This window comes from Macaca mulatta, chromosome 4 (assembly GCF_049350105.2).
Source record: "Macaca mulatta isolate MMU2019108-1 chromosome 4, T2T-MMU8v2.0, whole genome shotgun sequence".
Taxonomy (NCBI): Eukaryota; Metazoa; Chordata; class Mammalia; order Primates; family Cercopithecidae; genus Macaca; species Macaca mulatta.
In genome coordinates this window covers 74,025,192-74,050,610 of record NC_133409.1, presented here as the reverse complement: position 1 = coordinate 74,050,610, position 25,419 = coordinate 74,025,192, and the positions used below count along the sequence as shown (strand labels likewise).

General features: G+C 43.4%; 1 protein-coding gene across 4 annotated transcripts in view; it reads right to left on the bottom strand.

Annotated features, from left to right (window-relative positions):
* Positions 1-25,419, bottom strand: part of TIAM2 (TIAM Rac1 associated GEF 2) — a 272,790-nt gene that overhangs the window by 48,010 nt on the left and 199,361 nt on the right. The gene's annotated exons all lie outside the window — the stretch shown is intronic.

The window sequence follows — 25,419 nt, the reverse complement described above, 5'->3', positions numbered from 1 at the left end:
GAAAGGCTCAGATGGAGAAAGGAAAGGAGAAAACAACCTAGGAGGCAGTACAGAGCAGTCCTGAATAACACTGAGGTTACAATTATGCAAACAGATGGTCTTCTGAAACAGATCTAGGCTCTTGCTAATTGAAAAGGCAACATCTGCCTGCTTTGGTCAAAAGAGACCAATCAAAATAATGACTTAAATGCCCTGTCACTCTTCTCATTGTTGTATAAACTATACTTCCCTAAGCTCTGGTCTTGAGTAATTTATTTGGACCTACAATCAAACAGCAACAATTTTGTTGGTATTTCCCTATTTTTGGCTAAGGGAAGGCAAAATTACCAGGGAATCTTGGAAACCAATGATGGAATATTATACTTATTACAATCTACAACTTGCTCATTTACAAGCATGTTTCTTTGGCTGGCATCAACCACAATTGCATCCTAACTTAAAGGTCCAAGAAGATCAGTAAACCCTTATTAACTTCCAGAGTAAAGGCTAAGAAATAATATGGGCCAGGTGTGGTGGCTCATGCCTGCAATCTCAGCCCTGTGGGAGGCCAAGGCGGGAGAATCACTTAAGACCAGGAGTTCGAGACCAACCTGGGCAACATAGTGAGACCTTGTCTTTACAAGAAATTAAAAAAAGAAAAAATCAGGCACAGTGGTATGCAGCTATAATCCCAGTTACTTGGAGGGCTGAGGAAGGAGGATTGCTTGAGCCCAGGAGTTCAAGGCTGCAGTGAGCAGTAATCGTGCCACTGCACTCCGGTCCGGATAACAGAATGAGACCCTACCAAGAAAGGAAAGAAGAGGAAAGAGGAGCGGAAGGAAGGGGAAGAAAGGGGTGGGGAAGGGAGGGGAGGGGGTAATAATTAAAATATAAAAATAATAAAAATAAAAATTTTAAATTTAAGTAAATTAAAAACTAAAACATTAAAAATTTTAAATAAATAATATGAAATAAGTAGAACACATAGTTTTCCAGCCTACAACTGGAAGCACACATCCCATCCTCAGCACTCTTCTCCAATAGAGACAGAAAGACCAGCCTCTATCAAAACATAACACAAGTTTTCATCGTAATTCTTGTATTTGATAGAATGTCCCCTCAACTAGGTGAAACCAGATGATTTCTGATCCCATCCAGGTACAAGAAATCAGTCTGAGCTGATCTAGGCCCAAGAGGCTTGGATAGACTTGCAAACAAAGAAACTGCCCAGCATGATGGGGGCAGGGAAGATGGTTTCTAGAAAATCTTTAGAAGCTAGGGGAACCCCTGGAGGTTAGCACAGTTGAGACAGAAGAATGCCAGGAGCAGGTTCATGCTGATATTACCAACCACTACACAGGCACTCACATCTAAGATAGGGAAAGGTCTCCGGAAAACATATAATGATCTACAAAATTCTGCAGCTCTAATTTTTTTCTTCCGTTTCCTCTTCCAACACCCTAATCTCATCCAGATAAGGACCAGACAGATAATCTCGGTCATACCTCACTGCTGTTGGTTGCAAAGTTAGCCCAGGGAAGGCAGTGCTGACCCAAAAGGCATGAGGCTCCCTGGGGAAATTTTGAGTAGCAATGACAAGCAAGGATACTTGGGCCTGCCTCCCCTAGTCCCCTAATGCCACAACACAGAGGCAGTCCCCTCACCAACAAGCTGACTGCACGGGAAGTAAGATGAAACCCTCAACCCCAAGTGACCCACCGCTGTCTTCTAAGACTGCCCCCTTTCTCTCATGTGTATACCTTGGCTTAAGTGAGACCAATTTATGTAAGTCACAAAAGAACAGCAGCCCTTACTCCTATTGCATCCAGCCTAAGTGCATCTCTCCGTTCCTGCACTCAACACATACTTCTTGAGTGGCAGCTGTTTTCCAGGCACTGTGTGAGCAGCTGGGGATGCAAAAATGAGTGAAATGCTCTCACAGGCTGCTTCTAGTCTGGGGAGAGGCAGTTGGTGAGGGAGAGGCAGTTGGTGAGGGAGGGGCGGGTGGAGAGATGAGTGCAACCAAGTGTCACAGATGCTATGAGGGAAGTCCACAGGCTGCTGAATGGGGACACTCAGGAAGTAAGTCAATTCTCCCTGGGCCCTTAAAACACTTCAGAGGAAAGCAGACACGTGAGCAAAGGCTTTATGTCGGCGGAGTATCTATTTGACTTTCAAGCTGAAGATGACAAGGCAGGATGGGCAGCGGGGAGAGGGGATTCCAGGGCTGGAAGCGGCCTGAGTAAAGACGAATGATAGGAGGAGCCGGGCACCATCGGGGAACTTGCCGAGTGTGGCTGCACAGAGTGGGGCAGAGATGGAAGACTGTCCTCGATGGACGGATGGATGGAGGACAAGAAAGTCATAGTGACATCACAGGTACAAGGTGTAAGGACCAGAACATCACAGAAGAGAGCAACAGAAGAAAGTAAGGGATGGTTGAGCATTTGAGGAGGTAGATTTCATAGGTCCCCTCTTTGTCATTTATTAGATATAAGAAGATACAGAAAAGAGAGGCATCGAGGAAGACTGATTTCTACGTCCTAGGTAACTGGGTAGATGGGAAACGCGACAAGGGGAGAACTGGGGATAACAAGCTTAGCTTCCGCAATACTGAGTCTGAGACACGTGCGGGCCATGCAGGGGGAGATTTTCAGTGGTCGGGAGTCCAGAGTCTAAAGCCCAGAAAGGTCTTCACGGAGACATGGATTTGCAAGTCATCAGACTATCTCTCCACAGTAGTGAAGTCAAGGGAGTGGAGGACATCAAGAGGACTGAGGAGAGAACCATAGAAACATCAGTGCATAAGGGTACGGGAGAGGGTGACCCTCAAGAGAGGTACCTTTCTTTTTATAGAGAAGTAAAAAGGAAGTATAAGGCCATCAAAAAAGAGTCATGTCACAGAAGCCACACAACATAAAAGTGCATTACCTAGGTTACAGAATCAAATTTGCACTAGTGCTGCCTTTACCTTGTAAATAAGGAGCCCTGGTATTTCCTAAGAGTTACTTCAAGTACAGGAAATAGGACACGCGATCCACATGCACATTCATGGATGACAGGGATTTCACAGTGCCTGCTGCACATCAGGCATGTACTAAGTACCAGGGATACAAAGATGAACAAGACCTTGAGTCCCATGAAGAACTCAGCTGTGGCAAAGGCATAAGGAGCTTTGGAGCCCGAGGTGCCAGATGGATGCTGGTGAAAATAGCACGGCTGATGTCAAAAGCGGGTGCCGAGTGAATCCTGAGTCATCTGAGTCAAACTCTTCACAAGATTTTGGAACTTAAACACTGAAAACTCCCCGAACCACTGTTCGCCTCTTATAAAGGAGACCAAGAGGTACTCATTCACTTAGCGAGAAAGAGACTCATTTCAGGTAAGCATGAGAAACGGGGCAACGTGTACCTGGTAAGAGAATATTGACCCTTCCCATCAGAACCCTGCTCACTCCAGGATAAAGGCTTAGCTTTGAATCAGTGAGGTTCCCTTAGGCCCCCTAGAACCCCTTAACTTCAAGGAAACTTTGGGTGCCACCAGGTTCTAAGGCACAGGCTTGGACAGGATGGCCCAAAGGCACCAGCTCCCACTGAGGCTGGCCCTGGGGATCTGAGAAGAGAAGGCAGCTGTGGGCAGTTCCTGAGATCTGCCAAGACAGGAAATCTCAGAGGTGTTCTACTGCTCAAGTTTCCCCCAGGTGGAATGCATCTGGGCATACACAGAGTCCCTGCGGCCACCAGCCATGTGCCAGCACTGTCCTGGACATGACAGAGCACAGGAGAATCCGAGCTGGACAGTGTTCACAGCTGCCATCCCCAGCTCTGGGAGCCTCCAATTTTACCAGGACCTGTATCCCCATAAAGGGAGGGTGCCCTTAGTGTTCTTTAGAGAAGAGACATGAGATGAAAGTACATTCTGGAAGAATAGAAGACTGGCTTTAAAAAGAGTGGAGGCTGGTAAAATCCGAATGCTTATTTACAAAGCTGTTTGAAACAGGCATCCTGTCCTGGGTGCCAAATGCCTATACATAGCCCCCTTATATTCTGCCCACGTCCTGAGCACCAGCTGCTAAAGGCAGTAAATATATCCTGCCCCTCCCAGGCGAAAATCTGGCTTCCCACCTGGGAGAGCCTCATCAGGACATATACAGCGCAACATGTTTTAGGGGCTGTTTGTCCCTATCAGAGAGTAATAAGCACTTGCTTCCTGCCCGCCCTGCACTCAGCATTGTACAGTACAGATGTTCAGACATGCTCCAGAAAAAGCCTCTGGCCAATCTGACTGCAAATCATGAAAAAAACAAATTATAAATTCAAGTCAAGAGTTATCTATTTGTATCTGGTTAATACATCCTTTTGTCATTCTCATCACATTCCTCATGGAAATTAACAGTTGTGGGCAGAGGTCTAACAATTTGAAAAAAATCTAACATTTAGCACAGCCAACAAGAGCTTCTACTTAGCAGAAGAGCTTCTACTTAGCAGTTGAGCCAGCAGAGCTGCAATGTCCCAAGTTACAATCTGGCCCCCTCAATTTGGATCTGTCATTTAATTTACTTATCCCCTAATTCCCATGGGTGCCAGACACTGTGCATCCACTGAGTACAAGGTGCCATGACCAGAGCAGTCATGAGACCAGACTCAGCCATCTTTCTCCTTTAATCAACATGCTGTGGGCTGGGCGCCGTGGCTCACACCTGTAATTCCAGCACTTCAGGAGGCTAAGGGGGGTAGATCACGAGGTCAGGAGATCGAGACCATCCTGACTAACATGGTGAAACCCCGTCTCTACTAAAAATACAAAAATACGGACGTGGTGGCGGGCGCCTGTAGTCCCAGCTACTCGGGAGGCTGAGGCAGGAGAATGGCGTGAACCCGGGAGGCGGAGGTTGCAGTGAGCCGAGATCACAGCACTGCACTCCAGCCTGGGCAACAGAGCGAGATTCCATCTCAAAGCAAACAAACAAACAAACAAACAAAAAACCATGCTGTGGACACTCCAGGCAGGCTACCACAGAAAATGTCTGCCTCCCTGCTCTTCTGCACAGCCTATAGCTCCTTACAGACAACTGGGGAACATTTGTGGCTTTAGGTTTGAGACACCTGGTCATTCAGCTTCCTCCTGAACTGTGCATCAGCACCTGGCCCATTAGCACCACGGTCAGCCAAGTCACTGGCAACCCCAGATCCTTTTACAACGAAAGGGCAAAATTTGTTCAAGGAACATCCTGGGTACCAACTTAAAAACAGAAATATCAGAAAATGTTGAAGTTAAGGTTGCCTCACCCACACAGCTCATAATCTGAATTCAAAATGTACAGTTACATCATTTCCAAATCCAACCTAGCACAGTTAATATGCAAATGTGTGGGTTTTGCCATTTCTTTTTCCTGTTGCCCAGAAAGCACCAATAGACCTAGGTGCTCACTGTGATAGGCTCAAGGGGGAATTCTTTGGAAACGGGCAGCAATGGGAAGCTTGGGAGAAGGCCTGGCATGCGTGATGGCGTCCCTGCCGGCACCCCACCTGCAGCTTAATCCTAAGGAAGCCTGACTTTCCTCAGGCAGCTACGTATGGTTCATCTGGCTGATGCCATCCCATAACCCCAGTCGTGCCGGCAGCCTCCTCCCTACTCAACCAGGCAGCAAGCGACTAGGCAACAAAGTTCTCTGTAGTCCCTGGACACCCACCAGGTGGCCACCAGCAGACCCTGAAGACACCAGGCAGCTCCTGATCTTAAGGACAGGTAGGGAAGAGTTCCCCCGCCTTTCCAGCAGCCAGGATGGGGACTCCTGAGGACAGACAACTGGTTCCTAGAAAAAGTGATCTGAGAACCACTCCACCCCAAAGTCTGAGAGTACCTCCCCAGTTCTCAGGAAAGCAATTAAAGAGAAATTAAATTAAAAATCTCAACATGGTATTAATCCGTAGCCAAAAGCAAGAAATGCAAAGTGACAAGAGAGTATTTGTTTTCTCTTCTTAGGTACAAGATGACTTTTTTTTTCTAGAAATTAATAATGGTAGTTGCTATGGTTTGAATGTGTTCCCCAGAATTCACATGTTGGAAGCTTAATCCTCAATGCAGCAGTGTTGGGAGGTAGACTTAGTGGGAGGTGTTGAGGTCATGAGGGCTCTACCCATGACTCATGAATATTAATGCCATGATAAAAAGGGCTCTCAGCAGTGGCTCTGTTCTCTTCCGCTGTTTACTCTTCCACCTTCAGCCATGTGAGGATGCAGCGTTCAAGGTGCCATCTTGACCTAGTGGCACCTTGATACTGGACTTCCCAGCCTCTAGGACTGCAAGTCCGTAAATTTGTTTCAAAATTACCCAGTGTGTTTTGTTTCAAAATTACCCAGTGTGTGGTATTCTTTACAGTGGTGCCAATGAACTAAGACAGCAGTCATGGCATTGGAAAAAGCCGTGCTTCAATATGCAGACTAAGGATTCATTTGAAATAGAAGTATCGGGCATGAGAATGAAAACTGTTTTTAAAATATGTTTTTCATGCTTCAAAGCATATATTATAGTACACTGATTTTTAATACTCTCATCTCCAAAGGGTCCTTTTTGATAATATATACTTTTACTATCCTGAAATAAAAATCATTCTTAATATAATCTACCTCCATACATAGTTTCTTCAAAAGCAATATACTACCCTAAAAATAACACAAAAAGAAAAATACATGGAAAGTAATTTATAATTAAAAACCATGTGTTTGAATACTTCGTTTGAATTATACTCCATATGTAAATGGCAGTAGAACCTCTCCAGAAGCCGTGAGGAAGCTGTCAGCCACTGGCTCTACAGGCTTTGTCCCAAGCTTCATCACAGACCAATGCAGAGTATGCCTTAGTGGTATGACCATCAGTGACGTGATTTTCCAAAATGACAAAACTCTTGGCAAAGTTCTGAGCAAAACAAAGGATGTGCTTCCCTTTTTTATTGGGTTGCCATCTTCCCAGAAAATCCAAGTACCCTATAGCTGTGTGGAAAAAATAATTTGCATTTCTTTGTAAAATGGAGGTAATTCCTAGCTCAGATAATTATACGCACGTTTTTTTCACCTCCACTAAGGTCCAGTTGAACAATGTGCAATATATGGGATTAACTTGATCACTGTAAGATGTCCAGCAACCATGTCTCCAACTACCAAACGTCACCATCCCTGGAATCATTATGATAACCAAAAACAGAATCACAAACTTCCAAAATGTTAGCGCCACCACCTCTGAGAACTGCCTCTGCCCCTCCCCGTGGCCAGGACCTCAACTTTACTTCTAGGAAAATCAAGTGGCATCAGGGGACGCAAAATGTACCCAACCCATAGCATTTTGCACCCTCTGAGTATTAGCCTCCCTCACTTCCCAAAGAAAGATAAAATATACTCACTAAAGCAATTAAAAATATAGCAGCCAGATAACGATGAAGTGTATTTCAGTGGGACTCTCATCTCAGGCTCAAAAAATGTTTTTAGTTGATTAAATCGTTAATCCTTAGAAACCCCTTCTGATGTGAAAACTATAGAAGAATAATTTTCTAAGAAGACTGAAAAAAATCTAAAAAATTATTGTCAAAGTAGTTACAAGTGAATAATAAATGGTTTAATTAAGTTTTCAACTACATAATCCATTGTGGCATTACAGTTACACGTCTCTGACATTTAATACTTACATTCTACTATCTACTCACATCCAGATAAAATAATGTACTTTGTTTGAATTCTGCTATTAATCTATTTGATTTACTCAGTTTCTCTATTCAGTTTCTCAGAATTTATCCTATGCAATTTCATAAACGAAACACTTGTAGAGAATCAAAGAATTTTAGATCAGAAAAGAAACTCCGAAATTACCCCATTCAATTCCTTCATTTTATGTATCTTTTGTTTTTTAAAAAAGTACAAATGCAATTTTAAGAAAAGATTAAAATTTTGGTAAATCAAAGCTGCCAGCTGAGGCTTAATAGCATTATGTAAATAGAAAATTAAGACTTTTTTTCAGTTCTCCAAGCTTCACCCACTATTACAAAACTCTGCATTAATGCTCATAGCCAGTTATCTCAGTACAAAGAGCACATTGAACATTTGCAAAGAACATCTTTGCAAATCTCTCCTTTTATTTTATTTTATTTTATTTTATTTTTCTTTGAGACAGAGCCTTGCTCTGTTGCCCAGGCTGGAATGCAGTAGTGGAACTCAGCTCATTGCAACCTCTGCTTCCCAGGGGTGATTCTCGCGTCTCAGCCTCCCCGGGAGCTGGGACTATGGGTACACACCACCATACCCAGCTAATTTTTTTTGTTTGTTTGTTTGTTTTTGTATTTTTAATAGAGACAGGGTTGGCCATATTGGCCAGGATGGTCTCAAACTCCTGACCTCAAGTGATCCACCCACCTCAGCCTCCCAAAGTGCTGGGATTACAGGCGTGAGCCACCGCACCCAGCCACAATCTCTCCTTTTAAATTTAACTTTCTGGCCAGTGGGGTGATTCATGCCTATAAACCCAGAATTCTGGGAGGCCAAGGCAGGAGGATTGCTTGTGGTCAGGAGTTCAAGACCAGCCTGGGCAACATGGAAAGACTCCACCTCTATTTAAAAAAAAAAAAAAAAAAAAAAAGGTTATCCAGTATGGTGTTGCACACCTGTAGTCCCAGCCACTCAGGAGGCTGAGGCAGGAGGATGACTTAAGCCCAGGAGGTAGAGGCTGCAGTAGCTTGTGATTGTGCCATTGCACTCCAGCCTAGGCGACAGAGTGAGACTTTGCTTTTAAGACAATTTCTTCTAAATAAATAAATTTAAATTTGTAAACTTTGTATAGCAATGTATATTTTTAAGTAACACAGATTGTCCTAAAATTTACTCAAACTTTTACTTTGAAGTGCAGTGGTTTGTGACGTCTTTCATTAATGACATCAGCTGTACTGTGCCATCCAGGCAAATATTTCTGATCATCAGTCAGTGAAAGAGAATGAAAACAAAGCATTTAAATGAAATAATAGAAATAACTGAGAGAAAAAAAAATAACTCTTGAGTGACCACATTCAAAGGTGAGTCAGGTCCCAAACTGCACCATTAACAAAAAGATCACCATGTATTATTACCTACTCTTAATATAGATAAAATCAGTCTTCTTTTCTGACCATATCCGCGGCTTTGCATTTTTTTATCATTATGACTCGTGTCAGGGAAATTCCAAGCAGCAATTTGAATGTTATTAAGCTTGCAAAGAAATAAATTCTATTACAGCATAAATACTGTGCTAGAAAGATATACATTTCATAAACCTTCCAAGTCCATTTAACCCGAGGTCACATTCCAATCGGTGATGTTTTTGACAATGCAAGCTAACACCGGCAATAAACAGAGAGTGGTAAAGTAAATGCTGGTGGTAAATGTTTCTTAATAGCAGGCTGCCAGGATCTGATTCAATTGTCTTGTGATAAATGTCCTTACAGTGGGAAAGAATACTTAAAAGGAACAGGAATATGGCAGATGTTCTCACAGTAGAAAGGTGCTGCGACAGCCACCTCCACACTGACGGCAACACTCCTTCTGAGAACAATGAAAAAGAGTGTTTAGATGTACCCACATCCTCCTTTGCCAGGCAGGCTACAGCAGGGACTGAGGCAGCGTGCTTAATCCAAAGAAAGAAGGTGCAATGTCTCCCATGGGGTTTTATCAGAGCCCCAATGAAAAATACACCGTCAATGATGAGAGATCTTCAACCAAGGTTTTGGTACTGCAAGGAAACAGACACCCACTAGCACTGGTAGGACACCCAAAAGCCACACTTACTTACCTTCAGAGGCATGTAACAGACAATACTGTATTTCAAACACTCAAAGAATTTTAACAAAATTGAATTTCGGTTCAAAGCCCTTAGGAACTACTTAGCTGGAGCTCTATTTAAAGACTTTGAGAAGAAACCTAGAAAAAAGTACACATGAGATTCTATTAGAGAAAGTTGCTACGGAAAAAAGAAAATTTGAGGAAACTTTTCAGTAAGTGCTATGGTTCTCTTGGATTAAAAGAAGGTGAAATTGAATATTATTCAGCCATAAAAAGGAATGAAGGATTGATTCATGCTACAACATGGATGAACCTTGAAAACATTATGCTAAGTGAAAGGAGCCAGACACGACAAGTTACAGATTGTATTTTCATTTTTATATGAAATGCCCAGAATAGGTAAATCCATAGAAACAGAAAGTAGATTCATAGCTGCCAGGACCTGGGGTTGGGGGATGGAGGATGAGGAGTGACTTCATTTGTTTTTTTTTAATTTTTTTTTTATTTTACTTTATTTTTGAGACAGAGTCTCGCTCTGTTACCAGGCCGGAGTGCAGTGGCATGATCTTGGCTCACTGCAACCTCTGCCTCCCGGGTTCAGGTGATTCTCCTGCCTCAGCCTCCCAAGTAGCTGGGACTACAGATGCACGCCACCACGCCCAGCTAGTTTTTGTATTTTTAGTAGAGATTGGGTTTCACCATGTTGGCCAGGATGGTCTCGATCTCTTGACCTTGTGATCTGCCTGCCTCGGCCTCCCAAAGTGCTGGGATTACAGGCGTGAGCCACCACGCCGGGCTTTGAGGAGTGACTTCTGATGTGTGTGAGTCTTCTTTTTTGAGGGGATAAAACTGTTGTGGAATTAGACAGTAGTGATGGTTGCACAATTTTGTGAATATACTAAAAACCACTTAATGGCACACTGTAAAAGGTAAATTGTATAGTATGTTAATTCTATTCAGTTTTTAAAAAAGAAGATAAGGAAGTCAGGGTAGATATTCCAGGGGAGAAGTTAGAATTAACAGCAAAACTCCACCATAAGAGGGTTCCAAAGAACCAAATCACAGGAAATATCTGGTCACATGATTGCAAGGTTAATGAAAAGCTGTATGAACCATCAAAAAAGGAACAAGAATAGATAGTGAAGCTATGACCACAAACAACTGACCTTTCCCTGAACTGAGAAACCCCAGATGATTACGAGAACTTTCCGATTGTCAGTCCCAACCTCCCGATAAGAATCCAGATAAGAAGACAAGGGCTTTCAGCAAACCGGTCACATCTAAATTTGCTTTACTGCAAGGCGAATTATAACTGGGTTTTACTCTATGAATATTAATATATAAATCTTTAAAAGGAAAAAAAAAAAGCAGTTAAAATCCAGACATTTTTCCCTACATGGAAGGAGAAACAGGAAGACACAGTTCTATCTGTATGTGCCACTGACTATGACCTCGTCCAAAGCACCAGAGGCTCGATGTCTCTCTATACCTTGATTTACCCAGCTGTGAAAGTAAAACGATAATAACACATCTCTGCTCCATCGGGTGATGTGAGGGATAATTAATGTTTTTAAGGTTCTTTGTGAGCTTTATATTGAGACAGCCTGCCATTATTATGAAGGCTTAACAAACACGTTCTCTACTGCAGTCAAGACCTGACTCTATTTAAAGAGGGAATGAGACTGGCTGCAAAACCAAAATGGAATGTTTGATCCATTACTTTGCTTTTTTCACTCCATAAAATTTTGGAGGAAATGTACACTCCTGTAGTCCTTACATTGTCATTTCAATCACATTAAATACAAGAATTTAGAGAGAGAAGGAAAACGTTTTAAACTATTTTGCCTGATCCCTTGTTTTAAGAGTCAAGAAAATAGTTATAGTAACCTGCCCAAGGTCACAGATGACAAAGCCAGGAACTAGAATCCATTTGAGACTTTATTTGAGACCCATAGTCTTTTACAAATGTTATTATCCCCAAATTAAAACAACTCACTGTCACTATTGGCCTATACTGGCGATATAGAAGTTACTGTTCTTAGGCTGGGCACGGTGGCTCACACCTGTAATCCCAGCACTTTGGGAGGATGAGGTGGGCAGATAACCTGAGGTCAGGAGTTCAAGACCAGCCCGGCCAACATGATGAAACCCTGTCTCTATTTTAAAAATAAAAAAATTACCTGGGTGTGGTGGTACATGCCTATAGTCTCAGCTACATAGGAGGCTGAGGCAGGAGAATCGCTTGAACCTGGGAGGCAGAGGTTGCAGTGAGCTGAGATCGCACCATTTGTCTGGGTGACAAAGTGAGACTCCATCTCAAAAAAATTTTTTAATTAAAAAAAAAAAAGAAGTTACTGTTCTTTCTCAGTTGTGGTTTTGGTTTAGCTGGCAAATTAACTGTCACGGACACCAATTAGCCCATTAAAACTGAAGAACAGCACAGATGTGGGCCAGCAGCTAGGCTCCGTGGACTCCCAGGACATACAGCAGGACTCCAGAGCTGGGGCATGTGGTTCTCCACCACCACAGCTATGGGCCATCCCAGGGTGCCCTCCACACATGTGCCAGTGATGGAGACCTCGGCTCAAGAAAGTCTCGGCACCATTCCCTTGCATCAGATTTATAAAGAAGAAATCTTGGAAGCCTCAAGATGTGTTCCAAGGATTCCTTTTACCCCCATAATCCATGCTCAAGAATGTTGCCTTAACTTTCATTAAGAGATTTCTAACAACCTTCCTTTCACTCAATAGCTATTTACTCAATGCCTGCTATTTTTATCAAGAATTGTGCTGGCTGCCATGTCTGAAACATCCTTTATACTCTTCAAAGTCCCTGTTTTCAAGGGATTGTCAGTAGTAGGTTAATTAGGACGGGCACACAGAGAGCTATATTGCAAGGCAACTCCCATATCAGGAATACAGACAAAATGCTTTCAGAGTTCAAAAGAAAAAGACCCCATGATATCGCCAGTGCAACATGCAAGCAGCCTCATACTTCTCACAGACTACAATTGTAAAAGAGAAGCATGAAAGGTGAAGTATTTAGGTTCTGTGAACTTCTACTCCCAAAGATCCCAAAAAATGATAAAACTTCTATTTATGCCACACCTTTTAAATATACCTAGCACATGCATTAATTTTCTCCTCTTTCCCCAGTGAACACATACTGACTTACTCAGTGATATGGTTTGGCTGTGTTCCCACCCAAATCTCATCGTGAATTGTAGTTCCCATAATCCCCACCTGTCCTGGGAGAGACCCACTGGGAGGTAATTTAATCATGGGCATGGTTACTTCCATGCTGTTCTGGTGATAGTGAGTTCAAACGAGATCTGATGGTTTCATGAGGGGCTTTCCCGCTTTTGGTCGTCACTTCTGCTTGCCACCGCCATGTGAAGAAGGACGTGTTTGCTTCCCCTTCCACCGTGATTGTAAGTTTCCTGAGGCCTCCCCAGCCTGGCGGAACTATGAGTCAATTAAACCTTTCTTATATAAATTACTCAGTCTCGGGTATGTCTTTATTAGCAGCATGAGAACAGACTAATACAGTCAAGGTCAAAGAACATCCACATGGAGCTAAAGTCTTGCTGGCTGGACACACCCGGTGACTGGCATTTTGGAGTCATGGGTATTAAGGTTAGGAAAGCTAGGCTTCTTATCACCATTTCCAGTCCCCATTTTTCCTCAACCATTTGTATAAAATAACGACAAAATTCAACAAATGTTCAAATAATGTTGCTAATACTGCTATGCAAAGATGCCTAAACTTCACAAAAGAATGACATGGCCATTCATCAACTGAAACATGAAAGACAGAATTAGATTCACAAATAGCAATTTAGGAGAAAATAACTAGTGTTTGGAAAGAAAAATGTTAAAATGTGGAGAATCGCATGTCGTTTCATTCAGCAGTTTCCAAGTGCTTCACTGGAAGTCCAGATTTGGTAGCAAGCCCACTGGGAGACTTCTGGAAGGAGGGGGCATCCTGCCACTCTAGAAAGTGTGGAACAGCACCTGCTCACCCCCCAGGGCAGCTGGCCAGAGCTCCTAGCAGAAGATACACAATAATTTTGCTAACAATTTCAAATGCTTTTTTCCAAATAATCTTTTCCAGAGCTACCAACAAGTAACAAAATGGGATAATTTGAACTTTGTCACATTTTCCCATGACATGTTAAAGATGTTAACAGCCAAAAGCAAGAAAAGATAAAAGATAAATAGATTTATATGAGACTGGATAATTTATAAATAATCATAGCTGAGTATGGTAGGGCAGAAATAAATTTATGAGATACAACAGATCAGAACTAAATTGTCTGAAATGAGAGGAATTGATGTGCTACAATTTGTATTTCAAAGCCTATTGATTTCTTCTCCTATAAACAAATACGTGTTTTCCTTACCCTATGAGTGGACATCTTTAAATTACGGGTAACATGTCACTCAAATTTCCTCTCTTTCTCTTTATGTGGCTAATTTTGATGAATTTAATGGAATTTTCTAGATAGGTTTTCACTGTAAATTCATTTACCATTTAGAGCATCTTCTAGATAAGGTTATTAAGATTCCCAATCATAGAGTAACCCCCAACATCATCCAATTGAGAGAAAAGACCAATGCCTTTTAAAATTTCCCCCCTTTCTCTTTCTGTTGTTAATTTTGATGCCTCTTGTGGAATTTTATTGATGGGTTTTTATTTCAAAACGGTTTTGGAAGCAGGTGAAATATTCAACATGAACAGAGGTTAAACACAAGGAGTTCCTAAACCAATTCCTCATCTTTCCCCAAAGCTGCTCCACACTCATCTTCCTATTTTAACTGATGGAAACTCCAGCCTTCCAGATGCTCAGGCCAAAACCTGGGGGTCACCCCTGATCCCTTTCCTTCCAGTCTCTGGCCAAGCTCTGTTGGCTCTACTGCCACTGCCACCACCCCAAGCAGACCCCACCCCCTCACCTCTCTCCAGGGTGATAGCAAAGCCTCTGTTCCACCACTGCCTCCCTTGAGTCTATTTTCAACAACACTCAGGGATCCTTACCAATCACTCGTCAGATCATGTCACTTCTCTGCTCAAACGTAGGCAACGGTTCTTCCCTTCCCTCCAATAAATGGACCTCACAATGGTCTCTGAGGCCAGCCTGATCTGGCCTGATTGGGCCCTCATACTTCCTCTGGGCCTCACCTCTTACTGCTCTGCTCTTCCCTTGCCCTTCCAGGCACACCTGCCGAAAAACAGGCCACATCAAGGCACATGTGATTGTTCCCTCAGCCTGGAAGGCTTTGCCCCCTGACGGCCACGTGGCCCCATCCTTGACTTCCCAAAAGCCTATGCTCCTAGGTGCCCATTGTTCCAGCCTGCCCTGTGCACAACTGCAACCAGCCTGGTCCCTACTCCCCATCCCTCCCATCCTGATCAATTTTCATTCCATCACACTTATCATCTGTGAGTACATTACATAACTTATTAATTGTGAAGTTCCTGCTTACTCTGTATGTCCACACACTAAAATACAAGTAAGCTCCATGTGGGCAAGGAGGCTTTTTTACCTACTGTGTTCCTGTTTATCTCTAGCACTCCTAGATCAGCACCTGATACAACAGGCAGTAACTAAATATTTGATAAACCAAAGAAAAGTAAAATGAGAGAAAAATATTTTTCTCCAGAGATCAGTTGTTTCTCAGCTTGGCCTCAGTGTGTTCTTCACAGGTGATGGGTACCTAACATGGGGTAAAAAGTTGCTCATGTCATGGGCCTAATTTACGTGCCTGAATTCAGGATTAAGTATGGAAGTTCATTTCCCACCTTGAAGGCAAAAAATTCTCAAATTATTTGCACCCGGATTCAACCTCAAGGTATAAACAAAGCCACAGCTCCCTTCTTAGCTACAAGTTTTATTGTGCACACCTCAAATAAGCCACATTTTAGATATAACATAAGCCTTAGAATCTTGTTGAAAAATAAAGTTAATGTTTGTATTAATCCATAATCACGCTGCTAATAAAGACATACCGGAGACTGGGTAATATATAAAATAAAGAGGTCTAATTGACTCACAGTTCTGCAGGGCTGGGGAGGCCTTAGGAAACTTACAATCATGGTGAAAGGAGACGCAAACATGTCTTTCTTCACATGGTGGCAGCAAGAAGAATCAGTGCCCAGCAAAGGGCGAAGCCCCTTATAAAATGATCAAATCTCATGAGAACTCACTCTCTATCACGAGAACAGCATGGGGGAACCTGCCCCCATAATTCAATTACCTCTACCTGGTCCCTCCCATGACACGTGGGGATTAAAGGAACTATAATTCAAGATGAGATTTGGGTGGGGACACAGCCAAACCATGTCAATGTTGAAATGTTTAAAGTGGAAGACCTGGGGTTTTCTTCTTTTTCATACTCTGAGTCCTGTTGTTCCTATATCCTCTACTCATTTGTTCAAATGTTCAAGCAAATATTTGTTGAATGACTCTACTTATGTGCCCAGTGATTTATTGGTGTCAAATACAAGACAGAGTCCCTGTAAAAAAAAAAAAGGAGGACAGGGTATCACCTGCTACCTATGTGCTCTGAGGGAGGGAAGGGCACGGACTGCCTGCCACGCTGTGCCACCCACCTCTCAGCCCATTGCTGCCTGGCCACCATTCATCATCTCTGAGGGGACTAGCAGCAGCTGCAATGCGCTTCCCTGGCTGGCACTGGGGCTGCCTGTTTTTCTAACCTACGAATCTGACCCACCATACCCTGATCATCTTTTCCCTGTGGATCTTTACATCCAGGCCTCTCACAGCTCCCTGGACCCTTTGTCACCTGGCCCCCTCACCTGTCTCACCCTACCTTCTCCTCGTCTCCATTTGCACCTGCGTCTCCAACCGTCAGAGTTACTCACACACCTCCCCAGAGCTAGACAGCCCCGGCCTCCTCCCAGCTTCTCTGCACCTGGAATGCTCTATGCCCCCTCATCGACCTTCTCATTCTCTAGGGGTTAACACGGGTGAGACCCTCCCTGGAGAGTGGCCCTGATTAACCTGGAACACGAGTTTTCTGCTCCTCTGTGTTGCTGCTCTGTATGTATCGGAACAGCCCTTCTCCAGGTGTGGTCTGTAGAGGGGTCACCGAGACCCTTCCAAGGAGTCCACAAGTTGAAAATTATTTTCTGAAAAATGTCAAGTGGCATTTGCCTTTTCCTCTCTGAGGACATGTGCACTGATGGTGCAAAGCATCTGCTGCTGTCTCAGCACAAATAAGACAAGAACACCAAACTGCGCTCGCTCAGCACCATCACGCTCTTCATTGCCACACTCTTAAATTTAAAAACGTGCCAGTTTCACTTAAGAATGTCCTCAGTGGAGCAGCAAAAATTGGTAATTGTCCTAAATCTCCACCCTTGGAAGGAAGCACACTTACAACTCGCCAGCTGCATACCCAAGCACAATCGTAGCATTGAGGAAAAACATACGTACAACTGTGTTGGGAGCTGAACTAACTGCTTTTTTTCAAGAACCACAATTTTTACTTGGAAAATAAAGGTGAGAAAAAAACATTTTCTTTAAAAGGAACAAAAGGAGCCTGACAGTATTGGTAGATATAATCCAAACTGTCCAACAAAAATCAGAATCTTGGAAAATTTGTGTCTGACACCATGAGCTTCCCAATACTTCTCCAATGAGATCTGAGTGTGAAATTTTTTTTTGAGACAAGGTCTCGCTCTGTCACCCAGGCTGAGTGCAGTGGCACAATCATAGCTCCCTGAAGACTCAACCTCCTAGGCTCAAGCAATCCTCCCACCTCAGCCTCCCGAGTAGCTGGGACTACAGGCACAAGCCACCATGCCCAGCTAATTTTTTATTTTTTGTAGAGATAGGATATCACTACATTGCCCAGGCTGGTCTCAACCTCCTGGCCTCAAGCCATCCTCCTGCCTCTGCCTCCCAAAAGTCCTGGGATTACTGGTGTGAGCCACTATGACTGGTCTGAAAGTGATTTTTAATACTGTGAAATGAAATGTCCACATTTGGAAGATCTACATAACTTAGTGATCCCACATTTCCAAATAAACAAGACATGTTATGAAATCATGCATGAGTAAAAGATCTATTCCAAGTGTAAGACAGGCCAATGAATTTTAATGACACCAAATAAGAAAACTCCACCAATAATGCCTCAGGTTCCACATTGCAACTAACCTTGAAGAAATGGCCACTTGTTGAGTTTGGGGGCACTATGAAAGAATATCCACAGTTGTCTGAAAGGAGTATCAAAATACTCCTCCCTTTTCCAACTACATTTATCTGTATAAGAATGAATTTTCTTTAAATAACTTCCACCAAAGCAATACACTGCAACAGACTGAATGCAGACGCTGATATGAGAATCTAGCTTTCTTCTATTAAGATGCACATTAAAGAAATTTGCAAAAATGTAAAATAAGGCTACTCTTCTCACTAAGGTTTTTTTTTTTTTTTTTGGTTTGAGGAGACATTTCATTAAAAGTATGTTTATTGTGTTTACATAAAAATGGATCCACTATTGTTATGTTAAAATAAATAAACATTTTGGACATTTCTCAGTTTACATTTCTAATACAGTCAGTATCAATAGATATAGATGTAGGCCCGCATAACTAAAGCTCTTTGGGGCCCTCAATAATTTGTAACAGTAAAGGGTCCAGAAAGAGACCGACATGTCCGAGAACCGTAAAACTAATGACAATGGTGGATTATGACTGCTGTCTGTACACACGTCTGCCTCCAGATCATAGCACCCCGAATACCACAACTGTGGTTTTTTTTCATGTTTGTATTTCTGCCATCAAACATGGTGCTTGACACGTAAACTCAGTTTATTACCTTACAGTTCTGAAATCTGAAGACTAAGGCCACAGGGCTGTGTTCTATCTGTAGGCTCTAAGGGAGGACTCTTTCCATCCCTTTTCCAAATTCTAGAGGCTGCCTGCTTTCCTTGGCTCGTGGCTGCCACCTCTCTCCCTCCCTCATCACATTTACTTCTCTGATTCTGACCCTCCTCCCTCCAGTAAGGACCCCTGTGATTACACTGGGCCTCCCACCTAATCCATGAAAATCCATCTCCCATCTCAAGATAATTAACTTAATCACACCTTCAAAGTATTTTGAAATTTAAAATCTCTTTTGCCATATTCACAGGTTCTGGGGATTCGAATGTGGACATGTTTGGGATGGGCCATTATTCTGTCCACCACAGCCATGTACTAAGGCAATGGAGTAAAAACAAGGCAGAAAAATACCCCAGTATTTTCCCCAATTTTTTTTTGTTGTTGTTCTTGTTTTTTATGAGACAGAGTCTTGCTCTGTCATCCAGGCTGGAATGCAGTGGCACAATCTTGGCTCACTACAACCTCCACCTCCTGGGTTCAAGCGATTCTCCTGCCTCAGCCTCCCGAGTGATAGCCTGAACTACAGGTGTGTGCCACCACACCCAGCTAATTTTTGTATTTTTAATAAAGACAGGGTTTCACCATGTTGCGCAGGCTGGTCTTTGAACTCCTGAGCTCAAATGATTGGCCTGACTCAGCCTCCCAAAGTCCTGGGATTACAGGGGTGAGCCACCGCGCCCAGCCAATTTTCCTCAATATTTAGAATTCTCCAGGCCAGGATGAGAAAGAAACTAAGAACAATGATGACCTCTGGAAGAGACACTGCACGGCTAAGAAGAGGGTAGGAGGAATGTATCTACATATTCAACAAACACTTACATGGCCTTTACTATGTGCCAGGCAGTATCTAGTGCTTTCCAAATATTAGTCTGTTGCTCCCACAAAAATCCTAGACCATTTTATAGTTGCAAAAACTAAGCTTTCAGGTTGAGTGACTTGCCCAAGGTCACACAACTAGTGAGTAGGAGAGGCTGGAGCCAGAACCTGAACTAGGTCATCAGATGGTGTCCATGCTCTTCACCACTGCCCCATGTAGCTTGGGGGACTTAGCTGTCACTGTTTACCCTTCTACACTGCTGGCATTTAGTACCATGCACATGTATTACCATCTGAAAAAGTGAAGATAGTGTCACAATACAGTTATCTCTAAACATGAGAGTAGGAAGATAATTATCACACTTGGTCCTTCCCAATGATCTCACTTCCTTCATAGGCAGGAATAAAGTGAGAAATATAATTCACTTTCAAGCCCCTTACAAAAGAAGGGGAAAAAAATAGAAACACAAACAAGCACCATTTGGCAGCCAGTACTCATAACACCGACAGGAAAGTGAGATCTTTTTTTTTTTTTCCTTATGTAACAGGCTGTAAAGTTTCCTCTTCTCAGCAGCCAATGGTTTCATAGAACTACTGCTTCAGAGAGAGTTGGCTCCCTCTGCCTTCATAGGAGACCTGCCTGGCACCCCAAACTCTCAAATGTCTATCAAAAGTGGCAGAGCCAACACATATTTCACACAGTGTGCTTCAGAGAACTTCTGTAAATTTTTATCTGAAAGATGTATTTATATTTAATGTTCAGAGAGAAAAGCCAAGACTGATTTTTACTCAAAATGCTGGGAACGTTTATTTAACAGTTCTCTTCCTGACCCTCATACTGCCTGGTCCTCTTTGTCATGGGCTGTCCCCTCCCCACCAGCTGCCCCTGTCACAGGCCAGCAGGGTGTTATTCCATCTACCTCACCCCTAAAGGGGACCAGTGAGGACCACACTTTAGTGGAGATGGCTTCCCAATGCTGAGGAAGACTTAGGTTTTACAGAGAACATACAGGTGTTCCTTTATTCACTCTTTACTCTAAAACATTTGAGTATTTATTTTATAAGGGACTTATGATCATTCAACACAATACTCTAAGATCCAAAAGAATGAAGCCAGAGTGGTGGGATGAGAGAGGTGACAGGCAGGGGCAAGCTTTTCAAGTCACACACACTCCAGTGGCCATCAAATGAGCAGACAAGTTCTCCATATTTTATAGAAGGCAGGTGGAAGTAGTAATACAATACTCGTTAGTTAATTAGCTAGTTGTTTTTTCAGATGCATGCAATGATATGTTATAAATTCCTGGAATTCAGTGTTTTCTACAATCTGGCCCCAATAGACTTTCCAACCTTTCTTCCCGTGACCTCTACATGCAGCCTCTGTCTTCCAGCTTGCTTGCTCTATGTGAGATGCCCTTCACTCCACCGCCACCACACACCTCCAGGTCCACGGCCTGTCCATCCGCAGTGCTGAGATCAAGCACAAACCCTTTCAGAAACTGTCCTCTGACGCTGATAATGAGAGCCCTGTGCCTTGCTTCTGAGTGCCTTTGCTCTTGTAAAACAGAAAAATTGGTGGGAATCCCACCTCTGACCTCTAATTCTCTTCATTGCAAATGTTTGTTTTCTTTGGAGCCAGGAATTATTTACAAGTGTTTTCCAATTCAACTATGAGCTTCTTGAGAGTATGAAATAATGTGTAATTCACCTTTATGTACCCTCGACATTTCACAAAAGGTTATCTGTTAAACGTACAAGTGAATAAATAAATGACTGAGAATACGAAAAAGAGAATCAAACAAAACTAAGTTTTATAAGGAAATTGGTATCCCAGGATCTTAATTTTTTTCACCACTAAGAGAAAGCCACACGCTCACTTCCACACTGATGGAAATGAAACCGATCTTTAGCACAGACACAACAAACTCGTAATTCTGAGACAGAAGTTCTGTGTCCTGGTAAAGCCAGTATTTCCCAATCAGATTGTTTTCTGATTTAAAAAAAAAAAAATGTACCACTCATCTTTAGGAACACTAATATGTTTTTACATCTGGAAATCTGGGGTGTCAGCCAGCCAGACTCAGTAATAGCAGTTTTACACACAAACAGAGCATTCTCTGAGCTAAATGCTGTTAGTCATCCTAAACAGGCTACGGAAGCCAAAATGCCCTCACTCTCATAAACAGGAAATAAGTGGGTTTGCCACATCAGAGTTGGCTCTATAATTCTTTTCCCTGGTGAGAAGCTATATAATGGACACATACATTCCCAAGAGCAATTCATTCCAAAGAGCAAATTTACATCTAAGTGGCTTCTGGTAGCTTGAGACTCTACATTACTCACGGCAATTTTAAAAAAGAATGATTCAAAGGGGGCGTGGAGGCTAAAAAAGAACCTCAGGCTGCAATTACCTTCATCATCTGGTAAGCATGTGTTGGATTTATATCGTCTAAATGGAAGGAAAACATAGGTCTTTTCTATTTTGTCCCCTACTAAATATACCTCCAATCCTAACAAGGTAGGATTAATGGCTGTTTATAGATGGAGAGTTCATTAATGCGACAAGTTCAGTGTTTACATAAAGACTTTGTTCAGAAACTCTATGCCCAATGAGACTTTCTTAAAAGCTGCTGGAATGTTTCAAAAGATGGCAAACACTAGAAAAGAGATTTTCATACATAAATCACAAATACGGCATTAACAGGGTCCCAGTATAAACAGGTCTGGCCCGTCCAATCCCTTCAATGGTCACCTTGTTGGCTCTAAAATAACACTAGCCTCTTTGGGGAATTCCAGTGGTAAAATTAATTCTCTCTATAAAGTTTTTACAGACGATATTTCCGCTCAAGTCAAATACAGCCTATGGACATTTCCTCTCTCCACCGTGAATAACTAGAACAGAAATGTAAGCCCTTCAAGGCAAAATCAAACGGTCATTCATTTCTTAAGAAGCAGAGGAACTTCATACTGAACCCTCATCAATTCTCCACATATTCCTGTCTCTTCTGCTCCTCACAGAGCATCATAGGCATAGTGGAGCGAAGCTGGAAGATCTTTGCTTCCTAGTGTAAGTGATTTGCCAAATGGAACATGGTGTCTTCCAAGCATGGACTGAGCAACAAATGAGGTGAGCTAAGAGTCAACTGCCTGCATGCTGAGCACACGAGGAAAGACAATGGTGGAGGTTTGGGACACACGATTCCTAAGAACACACATGCGCAACAGCGATCATGTACTGGGAACTTTACGCATATTATCTCATTCCATCCTCAAAACCTCAGCATACAGGAAACAGTAAGTCCTACTGCTCCATTTCAGGCCACCTCTTTTAGACTAATGGCCAATGGGCAGCAGGAGTGCTCACACCAGCCCCAGGGCTGCTCTCCAGGCGATGCAGGCTAGAGAGGCTGGCTCTCCAGGGCTGCTTTCCACACCTGCCCAGGTTAAAAATGGGGCTTGCGGCTGGGCGCGGAGGCTCACACATGTAATCCCAGCACTTTGGGAGGTCAAGGCGGGCAGATCGCCTGAGGTCGGGAGTTCGAGACCAGCCTGACCAACATGGAGAACCCTCATCTCTACTAAAAATAAAAAATTAGCCAGGCATGGTGGCGCATGACTGTAATCCCAGCTACTCGGGAGGTTGAGGCAGGAGAATCTCTTGAACCAGGAGGTGGAGGTTGAGGTGAGCTGAGACCGCACCATTGCACTCCAGCCTGGGCAACAAGAGCAAAACTCCATCTCAAAAAAAAAAAAAAAGCCGGGGGAGCCGGGGGGGAAGATGGCTTGCACTGCCCCAAGCCTCCTGCAGGAGGTGCATCGACAGCAAAACCCTGGAGTCTACATTTTCATTAAGCTCAGCAGGTTGAGTCCTGGGCACTAGGAAGTTTGAGACCCATTTTCCTAAACATTATTCATATCAATGAATGTCAAATACTGCAAGGATGCTTCTTTTTTTTTTTTTTTTTTTTTTTTTTTTGAGACGGAGTCTCGCTCTGTCGCCCAGGCTGGAGTGCAGTGGCGCGATCTCGGCTCACTGCAAGCTCCGCCTCCCGGGTTCACGCCATTCTCCTGCCTCAGCCTCCCGAGTAGCTGGGACTACAGGCGCCCACAACCGCGCCCGGCTAATTTTTTGTATTTTTAGTAGAGACGGGGTTTCACCGTGGTCTCGATCTCCTGACCTTGTGATCCGCCCGCCTCGGCCTCCCAAAGTGCTGGGATTACAGGCGTGAGCCACCGCGCCCAGCAAGGATGCTTCTTTTGTAGAAAAGCAGAACCTTAACAGCAACCCACAAGCAACCCCCTAGTTTCCTGGGACCTGCCACTGTGACTAACACCTCTTTCAGTCAAAGACTGATTAGATACAGAGATATAGACAGAGACAGGGTTTCCCTCCCCCACTTGAAACTGATCAAGTGACAAAGGTTAACCAACATAAACTTCAGGACATGACTGAAAGCCCTGAACTCTTGTTCCCAGGGCACCCCCGCCCCCCAACATTTTAAGCGCTGGACAGGGGGCTATAAATATTCCATTTGGATGGTCAACATAAGCCCAAACAAGTGCTTAAGGCTTTCCTTTTCATCTACCTTCTGATATTCTTATAATTTCTATTTTTAAAAAAACAGGTCTTCTTTCCCAGAGAGCCAGCCATTTCGTTTTTATAGTAAGGAAAGGATTGGCTTCTCTGGAAAAGCAAACAGAACTTTCCTTCTTTTCAAGTACATGATTGCCTTCTAGCAATGCCAAGGGAACGTGAACTTTAGGGAAAGGCAGGCTCTCAAATGGCTGGCCACTGCTAAGTTATACTTCAAAGTTGTATTAAAAACTGTTTGTCAAAGTCATTTAAATTTTTGATTTCTGTAAATTTTAACTTTTTTAGTTAAAAAATGGGATTACTGTTTTCTAATTCATTGCAAAAGCAAATCAAGGTAATTTTTAATAAAACAGGAAGCTGCAAAGGAGAGGGAGGAGGAGGAGAAGCACATTTTCAGAATTCCTGCCAAGTAAAACACTGGGCTGAACATGCCACAGACAGGAACTCCCCCAAACTCACAGGGTCCACAGGAGCAGGGGGAGAAACATTATCCTCTGGATGAGAAAAGTGAGGCTCAGCATCTTCATTCAGGCTCCCCAAAAAGCAGAGTCTGAGCCAAGGATTTGGGTACAGAAGTTTATTTGGAAGGTAACCCTGAGATTCCCAAAGGAGGGGGTAGGAAGAGTGTGGCAGGAAGGGCAGGAAGCCTATGGGAGGTGTGAAAGCAAGGATGCTGTGGGCAGCTGGGGCTCATTCCAGAGCCCATCTGCAGAGCTGTGTGGACTGCACCTCAGGACCGTTTCCACCAGGGTAAAGAGGCTGGGGTAGTATCCACCAAAGCCCAGAACTCCCTGGGTGAGTCAAAAAACCCGTACAGGGCAGCCCAGGACCCGAACCCATGTCTGACTCAAAACCTGTATGCTTGTTACCATGCCACCTCTCAGAGTTTCCACAAACATAGGCTTCTCTTGCCATTCAGATGTTGCATATGAATGAGAGACCTGGTCTTTTTTCACTTTTACCTTTTAATTCACCCACCTACCCTTATTTTCTTGTCCCCTCAACCTTCAAAATGGAAGACTTCCTTCCGAGATGTTTGCCCACAGGCATTTAACTTCCTTCACAAGCAACGTAACTATCTCAAAAAGAAAAAGAAAAGTCTATGTTTGTGGTGTCTGGGGAAGGAGTCTGCTGGGGCTGTTTTTTCCAGCACAAGCAGCATCACTATGGAACAGCCACCTGGAGCTTAGGAGAGGGGAGGAATGGTAAAGCTCAGGGCAGAGGCAGGCGGGGCGCTGCCTGGGAGACTGTCACATGCAGAGAGCACAGTCTTGCCAGGACACCAGGAAAGGGTTAGTGGCTCCCACTAGGCTGGCAGTGGAA